The following is a 21,771-nucleotide window of genomic DNA, read 5'->3' as shown; positions in this document are numbered from 1 at the left end:
TTTAAATGATCAAATCATATAAATAAGAACTATTTACGGGATTATATAGCCCTTTTTTTTTTTTTTACATAATTTGGTAATTTAAAAAAAATAAACAAGCTTGAAAGAAATATTAGCCAGTTATGTGGTTTACAAAGTCTTCAAAATTATGAAAAGTATGCAAGTGTGAATTCATGATAACCAATCTGTACAGGCAGACACAGTAACATGGCAATTAGCACAGTAATTACAGTAAGAGGTTCACATTTAACATTTATTCAGCCCGAGAACTCTACAAGTTTTTATTAGTGATTCCCTATATATGAGCAATATATCAGGACTACTCCCAAGAACCAAAGAACTGTATTTCCATCTCATTATATATACATGAGGGGAATGGTTTCTACTAAATGCTATTATGAATGGAGCACACCCTTAACACATAAACCCTGTATAATACACAAGATCTAATGTCATCACTTCAGTGTTATTAGGAGAACCTGTGTACTATAAAGAAGTAATGTACTGAAAACGTATAAAGATATCCACTTCACAGAATGTGACACATACAAAACCAATCTGCTTGTGGTACATTTATACCTATAATATTCTCATAATTCACATGAAAGTCATAATTGTTAAATGCAGCGGAATATGCTGGTACTATATATGTTAACAAATAAATAATAAATAAATGAAAGTAGACATCATCTACAAATGAAAAAAAAAAATATATGAATATAATATATATATATATATATATAAATAATCCCCCCCCAAAAAAACAAGTACATTTTACATCAATTCAACCCTAACCTGCCCCAGAATGTAGTGCTTTTTCTATACATACCTCACCCCTCCCAACAACATGCACTATATATAGCCTAGCCGTAGAGGAGGAGGACCTGCAGGGAACAGATAAGTATGCAAGGTGGGGATATAGTTGGGATAAGGATCAGGACAGAGATAGGCAGAACAGTGTGGGGATAGGGTGGTTCAAACCAGGGGGGGGGGGGATACGGCAGAGGAGTGGGCAGATTGAAGTTACCTGGTACTAGTATGTATTTGTGTGTGTGTGTGTAGATAGATAGATATCTGAGAGAGTGCCTTCAACGCACCTGCATCAATGAGTACCGAGCTTGTGTCTTGCTTTATTTCATTTGTAGAGTCAGTGCAAAACATGAGAAGGAGGGCAGAAGGTCAGGAGGAGAACGACAGGTGTACAGAAACAGATATGGACAGATCTGGGTAGCTAGTTTAAGAGAACAAGAGAGGTGAAAAAGAAACAAAACGCTGATAGGGATGGGTTAGGAAGTAAGGCCCTGATTCCGAGCCGGACGCTCTGACAGAGCACTCGCTCTGAATCAGGGCATCTTTTTTTTTTTTTTTATGGAGCGGCCTCCTGGCCGCTAGCATTGCTGTGGGTTGCCACCCACAGCTAATGCAAGTGGCAAGGATGATGGTCGCGATGGTCAAGACCATTGCGACCATCGGGCTTGCGACGAGACCCTTGTGGTAGGGTCTCGTGGCCGCAAGCCCCAGAGAGCTTCTGGCTCTAATAGAGCCGGAAGCTCTCCCACTGACATCACTTGTGATGTCAGTGGGGCCGCCCCCAGATGGTAGGCGTTCTCATGGGAATGCCTCCGTCTGGGCTGCCACCCCCCCAGCTCGCCCGCCAAAGGGGGCGTGCTGTCACTCAACATCGACAGCACGCCCCCTTTGGTGCGAGACCCGGAGCAACGGATTGCCCGTCACTATCCGGGTCTCGCGCATGCACACGACGGAGCCGGCTCCGTCAAGCGCATGCGCTCTAGGCCACCATCGACCCGGTTGCGAGCACTCAGCACTTGCGACCGGTTCTGAATCAGGCCCTAAGTGCACTGTAACTGAGCTGACAGGTGAAATAGAAATGAGAATGTGCAGATATAAATAAAGTGCAGAACTATGCAAGAGAAGAGGAAAGAGGTAGAGCAGAGGCAAATTCAGCCTTTCCAAATGATGGATTTTCAAACAAAGCAAAAAACAAACCAAAAACTCTCTCCTCAGGAAAAGGGTAACTCACTGCAGTTGAGGTTTTTCTAAAGTCGCATAATAGCACTAGAGCCAAAACATAACATACTAGAGCCAAAAACTTAAGTACGGACAATAACATTTGACCAATTTAACGAAAGGGAGTATTCATTAAAAAAAAAAAAGGCAATATTATTCTCCCACTGAAGACAAAGGGCAGATATGGAGAGTTTTGAATTAGTTCACTATCTGCAACCTTATGTAACGGTTGCTGTGGTAACTATGACCTATATTTGCTATAACAATGACACAGATTGTATTCAAAAGTATCAATAACCCAAAGGGGTATATTCAGCAATGATTTTGTTACATAAAAATAGGGAAACTATGATTTCTGTATTTTTTATGTAAATCCCCAATTCAGCAATGGGTTAGTGAAGAAAACGCAATTAACTTCTCCATTAATTCCCATCTCGCACAGTACCGCACTGTAGGGATCAGCCATTGATCTTTACAGTGCTTTAATGCTTTTTGGCTATTCAGCAAATCAAAAAACGTTAAATTACTTGAAAAATATTTACTTTATATGACGCCATCTCAGAATGGTGTTACATGAAGAAAATACATAACATTTCCTGAAAACTGCAGGACAGAGGGAAATTTTCCCATAAGTCCCTGCAGGATCTTGTAACCCCGCCCAGTCTCCATCCCTGCTTTGCAGTGACCGCTGACAGGTAAGTCACTCTAGAGCTGCATGTTAAACCTGCTGAAAATGATTGACATGTGTATACAGGCTTTATATTAGCCTGTACACATTTCTATTTATGTGCTATTATATTTAAAATTGATTTATAAATTTTGAATATAAAAGCACATAAATATACATATATACATACTAATATAAAGCCTGTATACAGGACAGGTTGGAGATGTACTTACCCCTCCACAGTCAACTCAAAGCAGGGACGGAGACTGTTCCCGAGCGCATGACGGAGCATGCGCAGAAGCAGAAACAGTAGGTATTGTGTATGGAAACCCGAAAACATCGCAGGGACAGTGTATTACCGCAGCCGCTGTCCCTGCAGAAAATATATATATTCTGGGTAACATCGTCACTGTTGCTGAATAGAGCCCTAACTCACATAGAATCATTCTATTGGACTTTTAAGATTAACATACATAATGGTTGTTCTAACTTAGTAATTTAATAAGTTAAAGAAACTTAAAAAATATCCAATTTATTATACAGTGTTCAACCCTAATGTAAAGTTGCTCAACTGATATGTTGCTTAAATACGATAACTAAACTTTTATATGCCTTGTGTCCTATCCCAGCAGTCCTCTCCAATTTGGTGTGCTTACACTGTAATAAGCCTTTCCCTTGCCTTTCAATGGCATTTCTACCTAGTTCGGGTCTCAACTCTCTCGGTGCTGATGTCAGCCACCTTCCCTCTCTGTAGTGGGACACAAAACAACTTCAGAGCTTTGGAACATTACATGTGTGGCTTGTTACACAATTCTGGTATGCTACTTGGTGATTTTGCCCTGAGCTCCTTCTCTGTTTTTGTTGTGACAAGTATGAAATCTCCCCAACTCTTGAATTTCAGGTCTTGCGACTGAAGGGATTAATACAGAGGTTCCCAAACGTGGTCCCCAAGGCACTCCAACAGTACTGGTTTTAGAGATGTCATGGTTGAGCACAGGTGGTGAAATCAAATTGACTGAGGTACTAATTAAGTCACCTGTGGTCAAGCATGGATATCCTTAAAACCTGGACTGTTAGGGTGTCTTAAGGACAGAGTTTGGGAACCTCTTGATTAGGCAAGATGATTTTCTCCCTTGGAACAATTTTTTTTCCCTGCAGTTGTAGAGAAGCTATATTCCTCTTCTCTGTTCTAACCCCTGCATAGTGATGCCCGCAACTGTTGGAGTTCGCCTGGGAAAGAAACGCGATTATTAGACAGTAGGTTGCTGGTGGGAAACCCGTTTTAGATTTTTACAGTATGGCAGAGGTTCCCAAACACAGTCCTCAAGGCTCCCCAACAGATCAGGTTTTAGAGATATCCATGGTTGAGCACAGGTGGTTAAATCAAATTGACTGAGGTATTAATTAAGTCACCTGTGCTCAGCCATGGATATCTCTAAAACCTGAACTGTTAAGGAGCCTTGGGAACCTCTGCAATGTGGTATCTGGTTCCTTCCAAGGGTCACGTTGGTACTTATTTTCATGTATGGTGAGACTGTCCCCATGTATACACTTTCTGGAATATAGGGTCAGCCCTTTTAAAGCTGAGTCTTAGCACCAGGATACCTACCAACCCCCTTACTGTGCTACCCAATCAAGGCTCTTAAGATGATTCGCATCTGGCACATAGAAATGAGGGAATACAAAAGAAGTCTGATTCCTGCCCAAAAAGGTCACTCAGTTTGGGAGCGTTGGTATGCTTTCCTCGCTCCCTGGTACTTGTTAGTCATGTTTGTCTTTTGGATCATTTTTGGGCTCTTGTTTGGCAGGTCGCTTTAGCTCTGGAGAATCGCCCCCCTCCCCTCAAAAATAATAATAAAAAAGCAACATTACCTCACTGCAGGCACTTTCTCATTTGTCATTATCTTCTTACGTCTTTGTTACCTCTAATCGAATGTGATTTCTATTGATCACACTTTTATGCAATCAATATGTCTGAAATATATTCCTTTTATTGCATGTTTTCTCTGTTATTATAAAGAGATAACAAAAATAAATATTACGCTTTAGTATTCATAATTTAAGCAGGACTTTCAGCATTTGTGATCTGGAGGGGGATTGCCATCCCTTCTAAACTTGGTTATTAAATTGGTGCACTCTGTAGGAGCACAGGGAGAGATCATTTGCAGGGCACAAGTTACAAATGCTATAGCACATAGAAGCAGTAAGCTCACTCAGGAAACCTGAAGATGTTTATAATATTAGATGGAGAAATACCCATTGCAGGTGCAGAATACCATGTAAATAGAAAATAAAAATAATATGTGCATAAAAAAAACACATACTATTAAGAGGCATATAAAAAAGTAAAGTTGTAATTGCATGCCAAAAAAATCCTAAATCACTGTGCCAGGCCATATAAAAATGTTTTTCCTTTGTTTGATTCTTCAGGCAGCTATTAATAAAGTATTAGTCTGCATAGTGTCCTGTACCACCCACATTTATGGGCACACATGTAATGAGCAGAGAGGCTATGGACTACCCCTCTGGACTCTGTCTGCTCCCTCCACCCCCTCTCATCTGGATTTACATGAGAGAGCTTTCTCTGTGTAATACCCCTTTCAGACTTGTCGAGATTCCCGGGAATTTGACCTGCCTCAGCCAAATTCCCGGGTAGCCGCGTCTGTCTGAAAGGTGCCTACCCGGGAACACGTTCCCGGGTAGCCACCCCTGCAATCGACCAGGGTTTTTCCCGGGACTTAAGTCCCGGGAAATTACCCTGCTTCTGTCTGAATGGTGCTACCCGGGAATTTACTCCCGGGTTTCACCAAACAGCTCCTGATTGGCCAAACGCTGCTGCCTGTTGATGAGGTCATCAGCAACAGCCGGACAGTGGAGGGCAGACGCCATAAAAACGCTAAACATAGCGCTAAGAAGCCTGTGCAGTGCTACAAGGCAGATTTGGTGCTGCAACAGTTGCAGATAGGTCCGCAACACTACGAGGTGAACTTGTACCAGGTGTTTGGAGAGTGGTGCCAGGTGTGTAAACATATTTAGCATTTAATGTTATTATTTATGTCAGTGTTATACTATGTAAATTACTGTTTTTTATTACCTTATTAAAAGAGCTTGTTTCTTATTATATATGGCATCTATTTTAAAATACTGAAAACATTATTACCTAACAAGAGATTTATTTTTTATTCATTTTCTTATTTATTTATTATTTTTGATCTAAATTTTCTGGGTTTTCTTTAGTGCGGTAATCTTTATTTTTGCTGTGTATAGGTGGTTGGTGATCATGGCACATTGGAAGGACGAGGAGGTCCGTGAGCTCTTACATGTGAGGGGAGAGGAGGAAATAAAAGCTCAAATCACAGGCACAAAGATGCCATGATCTATTGCAACATTGCCAAAATCCTGGCCACCCGGGGTATTGTGAAGACACAGCAGCAAGTCCTTAATAAGCTGAAGAGCCTAAAGAAACAATACACAAAGGTCCATGACCACAATCGTAATCGCAGTGGTGTGGGAAGGATGGAGTGGGCCTTATACGATTTATGCACTTCGGCTTTTGGGCATACAGCACTATGCAACCCCATTGCTCTATCTTCTTCAAGTGATGCTGGCACACTGTCTACAACAACGACATGCACGCCTTCAACAACTCCTGAGAGCAGCCAGCAGAGCCCGGCATTATCGCAGGTCCTATTTGATGACGCAGATGAGGACTCATCTAATACCATCATCATTGAACCAAGCACTGGCACAGATGTGATCTCTCCAACGCAAAAGCAAAATTCTGAGTCTGAGCCACAGACCCAGGGAGACAAGCCCACCACACGCAGTAACAGTAAGTTTAAATCAAATAACTTATGTTCTGCTGCATTAATCTACGTCACAGGTTCTCAAACTCGCTCCTCAGGACCCCAAACAGTGCATGTTTTCCAGGTCTCCTCACAGAATTACAAGTGAAATAATTAGCTCTACCTGTGGATCTTTTAAAATGTGTCAGTGAGTAATGAACACACCTGTGCACCTACTGGGTAACCTGGAAAAAGCGACCTGTGTGGGGTCCTGAGGACCGAGTTTGACAACCACTGATCTATGTAATGTTGTCATTAAATTTCTAGCATATAGTATTGTTTCTGCGTTTATCTTGTAGTGGAGGATGGGCACCGCATGCAAACAGACGTGCTGCTTTTTGAATTAGGACCATTTATTGTTTTGTGTTTGAAATATTTTTTACATGTGTTGCTCAATGTTTTCTCTCTCTGTTACTTTCAGTTTTCACAGTGCCAACACGTAAAAAGAAGAAGAGCAAAATTGATGTTGCTACCAAAGCCATGACAAATATTCTTTGTGAACAACTACGCGACCTAGATTCGGAATGGCAGACACAAGAGGATGCCAGACTGCAGCGGTTCATGGCCAATGAGAGAGAAATGCAGAGTAATTTGCTAAAGGAAATGATGGCTATGCAGGAAAGGCTTAGTCGAGATAACCGCAAATTTTTTACTCAAATCTTGAGCACAATCCACTACAAACCAAAACATTTTCCACCACCCACCCATTTTGGGCAACAAGCTAATTTTCCAAACTCATTTGGGGAACAATCCCAGTATGTGCAGCAACCTCAGTCTCCCACCTCATTTGAGCATACATCACAGTATGGCCAGCACGCTAATTTCCCCACAGCATTTGGGCAAACTACATACAAGTATGCTCAACAAGCAAAGCCCCCCCCCAGCATTTGGCCAAACATCCCAGTATGCACAACAAGTAAAGTCCCCCCCAGCATTTGGCCAAACTACATCCCAGTATGCACAACAAGTAAAGTCCCCCACAGCATTTGGGCACACATCCCAATATGCACAACAAGTAAAGTCCCCCCAGCATTTGGCCAAACATCCCAGTATGCGCAACAAGTAAAGTCCCCCCCAGCATTTGGCCAAACTACATCCCATATATCCAAGCATCCGCAAACACCTCAGTCATCCTCAACATTTACAGATAGTACATTAGATAATGTACTTGAAGGTCAATTTAAAGACACTTTGCCAGCTAATACTCTGTCACAGGAACTTACTCCTGACAAAAACCCAGAGTTTACAGTTTACAGAAATATTTAACTGTGGTGATCAAATATATCTAGTGATGTTAACTAGACATATTTCATATGACGATGTTGAAAATATTATGGTTACTGCTTTTGTCATAGGATATTGAGTTGGTGTAAACAAGGATCTACCAAAAAATTCTGGTCCTATTTTTTTTATTTTAAAGGCTTGTTTAATGCCTCATATATGCGCACTTAACAATGTTCTGAAGTAAATGTGCACTTTACTGTTATTTTTTTTGATACTATTGTTTGGTTTTGAATTGTGTTTTGTAAGAAATATGGAAGTAAGGCTTTCAAACTTTGTATGCAAAACAAAGGCCTTTATTAAAATAAAAGATTTTTTGAACCTTTCAAATATTAAGTCTTTGTATTTATTTCAATAACAATAACTCACAGTCCCCTTATACCACATCCCCACCTTTGCATGACCTCATTAATGTGTGCCAGCATAACGTCCACTTTTAATGACAAAACTCTGTTTTTCTATTTAAAACTCTGAGAAACCCTGCTCTTGTCTGAAAGGGGTCTACCCGGGAATTTCCTGGGTAGACACTGTAGTGTGAAAGGGGGGTCTTGACCAAATACCCGGGATTTTGCACTGGAGAAATTCCCGGGTCTGAGCAAGAAATTTCCCGGGTTGTATGTCTGAAAGGGGTATAACTGGCAACCATAGTTTCTAATCTCCCAAGAGTTACTGAAAAGAACTTAATGATTTGTAAAAGACAGCTAATACAAATTACAACGGAATGCATAATCAAAGTTACTGAACTTGCCATTTAAAGAAAAAACACCCAGCTATGTGGGGTTGGTGCTTTTATTTGGCTGACATTTGTAGTTTAGGTTCAATTTGATCAGTTGCTGAAACCAATGAGGGTTTTTTTTGTTAGAATACTTGTTATTAGACAAATGGTAAGAGGATATATTTCAGCACTATCATGCGCAATGCTGTTCTATAAAAACCAAAACAGCATCAAGATTATTTGGTCCTTTGGGAGAACAAAATAAAATTGGTTCCTGTATAAATTACATATTTTAAATTAAATATCTAAAACATTCAGGCCAATGAAAAATGGCGTTATTAAATACAATGTACAATATTTCTTACATATTTATTTTCTCTTTAAAAGGTTGTAAAGAATGCTAGAAGTTATTATATTTTTGAAATTACAGTACATAGATTAGCAGTCAGAATATATTGTTATGTTCTGCTGCCTCTAAAGGACAACCATTTGAATTTACTAACGTAATATTACACTCATTAATTGTTAAATACCAAGTTAAAGTAATGCAAAAGACAAAGCCTTATCGACCGGTGCAGATTCTAACATCTAGGCACTCCAAGGTCTGCATTTATGATGGACTACCTGCACTGATAACACATGGAATTATCTAAACAACATTTGCATATTTGTGTAATTATTTCCTAAGGTTAATTAGCTGCTGCAAAGCAGTTTGCCCTTTGAGACTGCTTGCCGTGACAGGTTCACATACTTCCTGTACTGTTGCCAAATGTGACAGATTCTCTTGTGCAGACCGGACGCAGGAAACTTTCAGAATGGATAACCGGAGGAATTGTCTTTAGAAGTGAACAGCTAAGCAGCGGGAGGGAACGGAGATGTCATAATGTAGTGATTGGTCTGCAGGTGGCTCTCAGTATTTAAAGAAGCAGATGACACTGACAAAATGTATTTATATCTGTATTTCACAGAAACAGATCACCCTCACTGTAATAATAATTACTAATATCATATTTTTATCAGTGAGAGTATAAAGTCAGTGCACTTTGGCCATCACACAGCTACATAGTAACAGTAAAAATAAACAAATGGCAGATAGGCCACTGTTTATGGTTAATTATAAACTGAAAAACATACTGTATGTAATTGTACATGTACATTCAGACTGGTGATTTTACTTAGAGGTGATCTTGTACTTTGGATCATTATCATTTTCTATCACTCGTGACCATAAACAAGTTCAGGTCTCAAAATAATTCCCAAATATCTGTAAAGTATTATTATTGTACATCCAAAATAAGACCAAATATATTTTAAAAGGCATTAAATATCAGAACCTTAAAATATAATATCTATACAGTACATTCTCCTGTATTTGATTCAACATTGAATGCATAGTTGTTTTCTTATCAAGGAGTAATTTGAGAGAAATCCCACATTAAACCCATGATGAAGATGGAGACTGCAAAGATTACCAGTCAAGGGAAATAATGCAGCTCAACAGTCGCCTGTAAAACATTTTCTACACTCATATCTGTAGGCAAGGAGATATAGTTGACAGAAACTAGAGAGGTGGAACGGCCATTGTGCCAACTTCCGGCTGCCATTGGCAAAAAATCCCATAATGCAATGAGCAGAAATGTTGACAAGCGAGAGATACGGTTTTTACATGAAGACTGTTGTCAGACACTTAATAGTAATCAGAAATGTGCACACAGCTGAATCTACCTCTTCTCCCTGTGTCTGCTTTTACATTCAGGTAATTACATCAATACAATAGGCATAGTTTCAAGATCAATGTGGATAATCTAACGATTGCATTATATAACAGAACATTAGCTGGGATTGAACTGCTTGTCATTATGTTTAATTACACAGTCATTACAATTGAAAAAAAAAAAAAAAAGTAGATTATTATTCTTTGTTCTATTTGTGGTCTGGGTACACACTATATGATGTTTGTACCCAGCAACGGAACAACATGATGTAACGATGCACTACACCACAGGTTCTCAAACTCGGTCCTCAGGACCCCCACACAGTGCATGTTTTCCAGGTCTCCTGACAGAATCAAAAGTGAAATAATTACTCCACCTGTGGATCTTTTAAAATATGTCAGTGAGTAATGAATATACCTGTGCTCCTGCTGGGTGACCTGGAATATGTGAACTGTGTGGGGTCCTTAGGACCGAGTTTGAGAACCTCTGCACTACACGATCCAGTGTACGACGGAGCAACGTATAGTTCCATGCTTGCATTGTCCCATCTGTTGTGCGGAACATCAGATGGGACGATGCGATGACCGATCCATACGATATTTTGTTCTGATCCACGACAGAATGATATATCGTATGACGGATCGTATTGTGGGTCTGATTTAGCAAGTATCGCAACTGCTAGAGCATACGCAGATGGCCGTTTCTCACTGCGCATGCGTGTGCATCGCAGTGCGCGTAGGCACCACTGCGATCGGGTCTGCGATCACAGAGACTACGCAGACCCATTGCAGAGTGTTAACAGGAAGTACTGTTTGGGGGTGGTGAAGGGGATTGGTCGGAGAAACACAGGTGTGCTAGTGCGTTTGAACACCGTTGCAGGGGTGTGCATAAATTAGCCACTGCAACGGCATATGCAGCATGGGCTCTCACTGCGTGCAGGAAAGTTAGCAATTTAGTGGTAGGGTCAGACCAGCCTTAAATGTGCAAGTGGCTATGATTTACTTCAATGTTACCGATGTTTTGGCTGGATTGCAAGGTATTACGGATGTGTAAGAGGTGAAGTGGGCGTCTACATCTCGTCAGTGAGAGTGCTTTGCGATTATTAGCATACTTTCGCAGCAGAACTGCGTGCGCGATAGCTACCGCAATGGCAATACTGATCCTTACTGAAGCAGGCCCTGTGTACCCAGTAAGGTTAAATAAAAATATTCATGTTTAAAAAAATTAATAAATAAATAAACAAACAAACAAACATGGAGCTCTGTGATGCACTAAATACAGCATCCATATCATGGGCTAAGGCAATCGCCCCGTAATACCCTACTGTCATGGTCTCTGCCAAGTCTTGTGACAAAGCTATTACCTTATACGCAAAACTCATGCCAGCTGCACACAGAACAACAAAGCAGGGCACTGTATAGGTGGGGCACCAATGCATAAACACATTATTTTTTGTATTCATAACAAAAAACACTCCACACATTAAAAGGCAACAGTTAGATAGTGATTAATTTAGCAGCGTTCATTTTTTGATTTCTGCATACATTTTTTTTTTTCGCCTCATGCCAATCAATTGCAACCCACTACATATTATTATATATTTTCCCTCCAATTACACTATATTCATCTAGAAGCAAATGTGGGTGTGCCTGGTGTGACCTGATGCGAGTATAATGTGGGTGTGCATGATGGAGAGAATGTTGCCCATGAGGGAATGTCTGCCCTAGCGTCCAATATTATAATATACTATGCTTTACACTCTCCTATATTATAATACAATCACTTTAAAATAATGCAAAGAGTATTTCAGTATTTTGAAATAACAAAAACACATATAAATAAATATTATATATATATATATATATATATATATATATATATATATATATATCCAAGTATGGGAGTGTCCAGTGACTGATGTGTAAGAAAACTATTTGTTAGATCTACTATAAATGATTAATTAAGAACAAGACTGGTCTGTATCTCAGCAGTTTGTTGCATTAGCTGAGTGTGCTAAAAGCACCAGAACAGAGCGTGACACCCCATGCAATAACGAGGAACTGCATGGGTTGTGACAGGTGGAGGGTGCTAGAATGAACACTGCTGTGCCCACGCGGCCCCGCCTCAGGGAGATTGCTAGACTCCACAGGGAGTTATGGAGATCACCACTATTTCAGGGATTCTCCCTGACATTCAGCGAGAGTCGGCAAATATGTGCTGACAAGACTAAGAAATTATAAACTGAGTACGTTCCACAATACAGGTACTGAAGACCAGTCTCTCACAAAATGCAGTTTGCTATGGGCAGGAGCGATAACAATGTGGGAGTACTTTGCAGGGGAAAGTGAGTACCTGCCCTGCTTTGCACAGAACAAGAGATAATGCTCAGAGTAGGCAGGATGCATTGAATCACGCAGGATTTTGAGCACAGACAAAAATAAAATCATGTTGTGCTGATTTAACTTATCTTAGGAGAACCTACTCTTGAGAAGAATGTTCAATAGCTAACATCCAGATTGGGTTAGTTGGTTTTGGCAAAGTCAGCAAACTTGGTCAAAAACTACTAAAATTACCTACTCTAGATAGTCAGACTGCAATACCTATAGTATAAGGATTCATATCATAATTTAATAATCAAATCAATTGGAGAAAATTAATTTAGAAACAAAATATAGATGGAATTCTTAAAGTGAAAACTTGTTCTAGGTATTTGATCAATCAGACAGACCAGTGGCAAACGCAGGATTTCTAGAGGGGGGTTTCCAAATGCTTGATTTTAGAGTGAGTGTGCCCACTCCATGAAGAGGACACAATTAGCACTTATCCAGCTTCAATATGTGTCATACAAAGTGTATTGTGTGTCATAATTCCAGCATATACAGGACCAGTGATCATAGTAAGCCATTAAATGCTGCAGTAGGACCATCCTGCCTGAGCTGAACGTATTTATTTTAGATGTGGGCACCATTCCAGAGTATTAGAGCAAGTCCGGGAGTCTGGGGGAGCAGCAGAATAACCTAGCACTGCCTTGGACATACAGTATATGTAAATATTGGTCTCTATAGCAGTGCATCCCTAACAGTGCATGTTTTCCAAATCTGCTAATTGGTGCACAGGTGTATTTATTACTGGCCGATACATGTTAAAAGATCCACAGGTGGTGATATTTATTTAATTTATGATACTGAGAAGAACATGCAGCGCTAGTAAAATGTCAATATATTACTATTTCTATTGTGGTCATGGTGTGGGCTGGGGAAGGGGGTTCCAGGCAGACGGAAACCCCCCCTGTGTTTGCCTATGCAGACAGTGTTATGGGTCATCTATTTCAACAACTTTCCAAAAGCCTAAGCATTGTGAGAAATCGCTACTGCCTTTCTTTCTTCCCTCTCGTTAGTCTAACAGAAATCAGACTTTTAAAAGGTAAACATTCTATTCAGGAGAAGTGGGAGAAACAATATACAGGAAAGAGCGGGGGGAACGCTAGAGAGATATAACTGTTTCCAGCAATGAGATTAGCATATAGGAATCATTCTGGTCAAAGTTGTGAGTGCCCTGTAAGTCGGCGCTCCTCAGACATGCAGGAAACGCAGTGGTACAGAGGGCAGCACAGGTACTGGCATAGTGGGGGCATGCTAATTTCCTCCACAGTGAATGGTGGGCGTGATGCTTACATTTCTAGCAATCTATGGGCAGATTTATTCATTATCAGGTTTTAGGACAGATAATTATAATTTCTTAAGAGGGCAATAAAAAAAATTAATGATCGACAGGATTTTCCAAAAATCACATCCAGGGACAGGGGCTCCAAAAGGAGTTAGTCACTGCTAACTTTAAAAGTAAAGTGATCAAACAGGGGTCCTGATTCAGAGCCGGACGCTCTGACAGAGCGCTCGCTCTGAATCAGGGCATTTTTTTTTTCTTATGGAGCGGCCTCCTGGCCGCTCGCATTGCTGTGGTTTGCCACCCACAGCTAATGCGAGCGGTCAGGATAATGGTCGCGATGGTCAAGACCATCGGGCTTGCGACGAGACCCTTGTGGTAGGGTCTCGTGGCCACAAGCCCCAGAGAGCTTTCGGCTCAAACAGAGCCAAAAGCTCTCCCACTGACATCACTTGTGATGTCAGTGGGCCGCCCCCAAATGGTAGGCGTTCTCATGGGAACACCTCTGTCTGAGCAGCCACCCCCCGGCCCGCCCAACGAAGGGGGCGTGCTATCACTCAACATCAACAGCACGCCCCCATTGGTGCGAGACCCAGAGCGACGGATTGCCCGTCGCTATCTGGGTCTCGCGCATGCGCACGACGGAGCCGGCTCCATCGTGCGCATGCGCCCTGGGCCACCATCGACCCGGTTGCGAACGCTCAGCGCTTGCGACCGGGTCTGAATCAAGCCCAGGGAGTGATTCTGGTACCTTTTGTGTAGTGTAGCCCATAGGCTACAATGGCTGATGAAAAAGAGACAGGGTCATAACTAAGGTGAAGCGACGTGCCATGGCACAGGGCACTGCAGGGCAGGGGGCTCTGCTCAGGCCTGTCAATTTTTTGTTTATAATAATTATCACTTCTAGCTTCCTCTTCTTTTATCCCCGGAATCTCCTGTCTGCCCCTATTTCCTCCCTGGCCGACTCCCCCCTCCATCTGGCCACCTCCCCAAGCACCATCATTCACATCCTCTCTTATTTAACACACACAGCTATCTGCCCCACAATTTCTGATGGCAGCCATGAACAAAGCCATCGATTCCCGACCCAGGTGTTACCAGCTCACCTCGAGTCGATGATCTACACAGCAGGCTCCAGGCTTGTACAACGCTGTTCTGATGGGCAAATCCTGCTGCAGGTGCAGATTCGCCAGCGCTCTCCTACCTCTAGAGCTGGTGAGTTATACTGTATAATTATTGTGCATCATCACTGCAGCCATTGGACTCACACTGTATTTGGCAGTGACACCTGGATAACATCCCATACCCGTGATTCCAAGCAAGTTTTTTATGTCCCTATTTGAAAAATACGGCTCTGCAAGGAGAGCATTAGCTGCTGCATTCTGGAAAAAATGTAATTGTCGTAGGAAATGAGGGACCACAGTAGATATCACAGATATCTCCTGCAGCCCCTCAATGTTACATCTAGGAGATACTTATCTTTTACCGGGATCTCCCACAAAATAACATTTGGAAATATGCCCCTATGATTGAATGGGATTGAAATGCCGGCGCCGCCGGTTAAAATTCCGACAGCGGATGCCCGACAGGATAAAGATCCCGGCAGAGGCAGATAAGTACCCTAACCTCCCCTGTCCTTCCCCTAACCCTAACCTCTCCCTGAGGGATTTAACCCTAACCTCTCCCTGGGGGTGCCTAACCCTAACCCTCCCCCCCCCCCCGCAGCTAACGCCAAGGGCATCCCGGACTTACCTTCGTTTGGGATGTCGTTCTCGGAGCTGGGATTATGATATGCATTGGAATTTCGACACCTATCATAAATCTCGAGCTGGCATTCCACTGCCGGACATGACTACATCCCGATTGAATGTACAAATGCAAATAATAATAAAAAACAAATGATGTAGCTCTAGAGGACAGTAGCTAGCGATAGTGCATTGGGCTGAAGGAATGTACCGCTAAGTCTCACAAACATAAAGCAACTAAACTTCATAGGTACCAGTATTAAAGGACACCGTAGGACTGTCGAGTGTCATAACATCAAAAAACAAGACTGTTTCAAGGATCTACTGGACTGCCATGCCTATTAAGTTGCTGGACCTACTGAGCTGAGCTGTGATTAGTTTTACCCATCTCTGTGTGGCTGCTGGACTGATTCATCCAAATCTTAAAGTCCTAGATAATGTGCTCGACGCAGAAAAGGTGCCTATACTTACAAAAGTGCAATCCGACCTATATGCCTGATCTTCCTCTATCGTCAGCCCACACCACTCTGCAAATCACTATAATGGCTCCCTATATCCTCCCAAATGACTCACTCATCTACAAACCCTTCACACAACTCAAACTACATCCCAAAATACTTTCACTCATGCCCTCTTAAATCTACCTCTGACCTGCACCTCATCTTGTCCACTTCTCACCGACATGGCGCTCCCTATCATGCTCGATAAGACCCTTCCCTGGACTTCAAATCTTTTAACGCTTCCTAAAAGTCTCTTTCTGTATTAGAACTTACCATATTGCCACATGTACTACTTCACACTAGTGCACCTTTATAATTGTCCCAAACTCTTCTTTGAACCCCAATCACACCTTGTGTCTCAGTTCTGCCCTTTCCCACTAGTGGTCTCATGAGCAGGGCCCATCCTAACGTTTATTATTAGGTCTATCTTGTATGCCCTTGTCGGGTACTGCAGAGCACTGTGGTGTCTAACAAATTACCATCCATAATAATGATATTAATGTCTATATGGAGATCTATAAACCAACAACCAACCCCTCCGACAACTACAGTATATACACCAAAAAAAAGATGAAAACTTTATTGTACAGATTATTGGCAACTACTATACATTTAATTCAACTGTATCAGAAGCACCTTCACTTTTCTCTCCACAATTGAGTTATTTATCTAAGTCTGTCCAAAGAATATATTTTAAGATTTCAGCTTCTGACAAAAGTGGAAGAAATTCAATATGTTAATAATTTCAATGTACTATTCATTGGGTGTATAAAACATCAGGATTAGTATCACAACCTAGAAATACATGCCAACCTCAGAAACATCTCAAAGCAAACTAAAACAAAAGGAGCATCACACAAAACAATGGGTTTCGTGAGAGTGAATTCTTGTGCAGTATAAAGATTATCAGGACCAGACTGTCACACTGTGACCTTGCTGGCGTCTAGCTAATCTGACAATATTTTGTAGTGCATTGTTTCAAATCAATAACTAATTAACAAAAGTACAAAAGGAGTTCCACTCTTTTCTGAGGTCCCTTGTTAAAAATGGCTTCTGGATACACTTGGGCAGAAAGGTCACACTTATGACATCTTCACAAGTCTTTCAACATCTTTTCACTGTCAGATTACATTACTTTTCAGAAATTAATTGTCATAAGTTAAAACACAAACCTATTTGTTACAGCCAGTTGTCATAATGACCTGGTGAGGAGGTGTTTTGATACCAGACTCTACCTCCAGCTCTAGATCATATCTTAATTTTTGCAGTTGACCTAACTGGAAGATTGGGAGCAGGCTCTGTGCTTCAGAAGCGCCAGTCAAACCTTGGGAATCCGCTACAGGTTTAGCTACTGGGGCATAAATAAGGGGAAATCCACAGACACCCTTGGAAAATGAACCTATAGAGAAGTACAATACTTAGATTTTTCTAAATCTTTAAATTATTACAATATTGATATGAATTCATTATTTATGAGACACAAGACAACATAAAAGAAGCATTATAATTTAAAATGATGATTTTTTTTGCGAAAATACAGTTATGGTTTCTTTAACTGAGAGAGACTGAGGGGTCTATTTACTAAGATGTGTTAGGAGACAGAGTGAAAAATGGTAAGGTGCCAGCCAATCAGCTCCTGTCATTTTTCAAACACAGCCTGTGAGATGGCAGTTAGGAGCTGATTGGCTGGCACCTGATCACTTTTCACTCTGTCTCCTAACACTGCTTAGTAAATAGACCCCTGAATCAGGAATGAATGGTAAACTATTACATCTGCTCAGTAATGTGACTGACGCAGAAATGGTCAACCAGTCCAGAAATACGGTAGGCACATTGGCCCTGATCCAAAGATGGACGTAAATGCCATTGCAGCTGCGATCTCTCACGGATCGCAATTGCGAAAATATGCTGATTACTCAATCGCCCCAGTGCTTAGAGACACCCACTGACAGCATCTCACATCACCACTCATGCACAAAACCGGAAACATAAAACGCAGATCAGACGGCCATCAGCCTCCTGAGTAAGTCTAAGCTATCGCAGAGGGTCTCCAGACACAGAGAGGGCTCTCCTGCTGTGAGCATGAATGCAGTGGATAATTTATGGACACCCAGAAAACCGTGTTTAAATGGTCCACACACACCTGTGTTTTTCTAACCACCCCCATAAGCTCCCCCAAATGCTGACTACCTATCACTCACTTCTGCAAGCGAATACTCAGTGTAAATGTATTTGCAATTCAATCGCTGCTTGTGCGCAGTGCGGGTTATGCGCATGTGCAATGGATTAAATCTGCTTAACTGTCGGCAGGGCGTCCACATCTGAATCCGGCTCAATGTATGGAGAAAATGAAGGCTAGTGGTAAGGTAGAGAAAGCCGTGGTTAATGTAGAAATGTAATTTACAATATACCCAGTGCTCCAAATTATGGAAAAAATACCAAGTCCAGATACTAAATAACACATCTCATGCTGGTTAAACTTTTTGAACACATCAAGACGTGTTGCAGCAAACATATAGATGGATATGTTTCCAATAGGGTAGAATGGATTTCCATGCGGGTCAGTATACAGATCTGTCCATACAGCAATACATAAGGACCACGACTCGACTCGCACAGGCAAATACACCTGTTAACAAGCTTTTGCACACATTTAATTCTACATCAATTCAAACTACTAGCAAGTCTTCTACCACACATCATTATTTCTTAATGCTGCAGCACTTTCCACTGCCCACGACCAAAGCCAAGTAACTTTGTAAGCAAATGATTTGGATACAAATATATAAAGTGCAGTGTTCATTCTAGCACCCTGCACCTGTCACAACCCACGAAGTTCTTCTTTCCTGCCTGGGGTGTCGCTCTCTGCTCTGGTGCTTCTAGCACACTCAGCTGATGCAACAAACTGCTGAGATACAGTCCAGTCTTGTTCTTAATTAATCATTTATGGTAGATCTAAGAAATTGTTTTCTTAAACATCAGTCACTGGACTGACTTGTATAACAATTGCACTGGCAATCCTTCATATCAGTCTCTTGCATCAGAGCTGTCAAAATACAAGATCGTGATAGACTGGTGACAGTGTAGTTACGGCAGCTCTCATTCAGATCAACTAGTAATCTATCATGAAGTAATGTCCTATTTATTTACATTTACATGATGCCATATGAAAAGTGAAAATTATCCTCAACTATAACTATCATCAACTTCACCGATTTCCCTGTTGAAACTGACAGCATCCATAGCAATTATTTCTGAATTTCCATGGGTGCACAAGTGAATCTGTCTAATCTATTAACTGGTTTTAAGTATTGAAAATTCCACACAGCAACATGCATAGAAAGAGCTTCTACAATACATAAATAAGTCAAACTATACCCTATAAACCCCCCCCCATCCCAAACGATTACATTATTATTGATGTTATTATTACAACAAATATTTTGATAATGGATGAAAAGAACTGTATGATGTAATAAAGTATTAGGAACAGAAGTCTGCATCAGTGTGTAGGTATTTATAATTATGTACCTGCACAGTAGTGTGTGACATGTGCTTAAAATAAACCTAATTTACGGTGTATATTCACCAACTGTATCAATATGACAAATACATTTCACTATGAAATTAGTCATATATATGTAATAAATGTCATAGCTGTCTAAAGCAAAGGAAAAGGTTCTTAAAACATAGGAAAATATAAAAGTAAACAAGCTAAACAATGGCAGTAAAACAGTAAATAAGAAAGTCGGCAAGCAAGGGTTTGTTTTATTTTGATTTGATTATTTTGCTTAACCAATTAATTAAATAAATAAAAAAACAACAACAATTTTTCGAGTTAAAGTAAAGATATTTAATATATATATATATATATTTACTTGAAAAACAAAATATGCCTAAGGGGTGAGTGTAAAATAACTTCCCACCCACTATTGGCAATAGAACCTCCAGTGGCAATAGATCTCCATTAACATTACCTACCACCCTTCCCCAGTATTCAAAGATACCCTGTTGTATAACACTCCTCACACACACCTTTGACCAATGTAACTTTTTTTTAATATCCCCCCACTTCCAAGGCCCAGAGTCGATTGACATTAATGGGGCATTACCTTCCATCCCCAGAACCACAGCCTGACACCAATTCCTTTTATATAGTTTACATGTACAGCTAAATCCTTTACCTCTCAGATGTCTCCAACTGTACTGTAAAAGCAGTAATACTATTACTAGTGTCCAGTAGTATGTCTTCAGTAACAGTACTACCTATTAATAAGACACCACAAGTTGTAATGACCAATAAAAAAGTTTACATTTATTAATGAACTTCACTTTTAAATGCAAAATCAACACACATCGAATTCCATTTTGAAACTGAATTCTTAGTAACGTGTGATTGACAGTGAAAACAAATGTCGATTTGTTTCAATTTCAGTCAATTTAAATCGACCATAAAATCAAATGCAAAACCAAACTTTAGTAAATATACCCCCAATGTGTGGTTTAATATGCCAATAACAGGACAACTTTAACGCCATAAAAACTATTTGCATTTGCAAATTGCTAGTCCTTTGTAAATTGCAGCAGCCATCTAGGTCACCGCAAAGTAAACACCAGCAGCAGAAGCCATTCTGCCAGCCCCCGCCAGTGACCCAGCCAGCTCTGTCCGCCCCGCCAGTGGCCCAGCAGTTACCCAGCCAGCTCTTCCCGAGGGCCAGTGACACAGCCAGCTCTTCCTACCCACCCCGCGCCAGTGACCCAAGACAGCCCATCCTGCTCGCAGCCAGCCAGCCCTCTGGGGTAAGCCAATCCTCTTTTTTTTTTTTTTTGTGGAGAGCAATGTTTTGTTTTTTTTTCACTGTGGAGGCCACTGTGTTTTCTCTTTGTGGAGAGCAGTGTAGGTTTTTTATGTGGGTGCCAATGTGATTTATTTATTTTTTTCTATGGGGCCAATAAATGTGATGTTTTATACCTCTGGGGCCAATGTAGTGTGGTTTGTTCCTGCAGGGGCCAATGTAGTGTGTTTTGTTCCTGCGGGCGTTTGTTCTCTCATAGGTAGCGCACGCCGTATCGCCGGATGGTGTGCCTTGGCAATCTTAAAATTTTGCGTAGTGTGCCTCGACTTGAAAAAGGTTGAAAATCACTGCTGTAGATGTTAAATAAAAAAAAATTAAATCATTTTTCACAGGCAGAGTGCGCCAATAATACAGGCATTCGCCGCCTTAAATCTCATTTACATCTATTCTGAGAATTGAAAATTTAGGATATATATTATTTAAATTCTAAAGCAGCTCAATACATTTATTCAAAACTACTATTATAAATAGCAGCTAAATTCCCAGGTGGCAAACAGTTATCAAGTAAATAGGCTGTCGCTGCATGGAAATAATTAACAGTTGCTCACAAAACACATTCTCCTAGGTATTTCCTTGTCTGCATCTAGCAGCAATTGAGTGAACGTCTTTGTGCCGTTTTTAGAACATGTTTTACAAACTTATCTTACAATATCATTTAGTCTAATTAATATTTTGTATCCTAAACAATTGCTATTAAAAAAATGTCTCCGCAGCAAAAGAGGTCCTGTACATCTTAGCAGCAAAATAGGTCTTGCC

The 21,771-nt window shown here is 40.9% G+C and overlaps 1 protein-coding gene across 3 annotated transcripts in view; it reads right to left on the bottom strand.

Moving 5' to 3' along the window:
- Positions 1 to 21,771, bottom strand: part of ARB2A (ARB2 cotranscriptional regulator A) — a 471,272-nt gene that overhangs the window by 234,263 nt on the left and 215,238 nt on the right. The gene's annotated exons all lie outside the window — the stretch shown is intronic.

This window comes from Taudactylus pleione, unplaced genomic scaffold, assembly GCF_031769625.1.
Source record: "Taudactylus pleione unplaced genomic scaffold, aTauple2 ptg000370l, whole genome shotgun sequence".
NCBI lineage: Eukaryota > Metazoa > Chordata > Amphibia > Anura > Myobatrachidae > Taudactylus > Taudactylus pleione.
The sequence above is the reverse complement of the archived record's forward strand: the minus strand, read 5'-3'. Positions and strand labels throughout refer to the sequence as shown.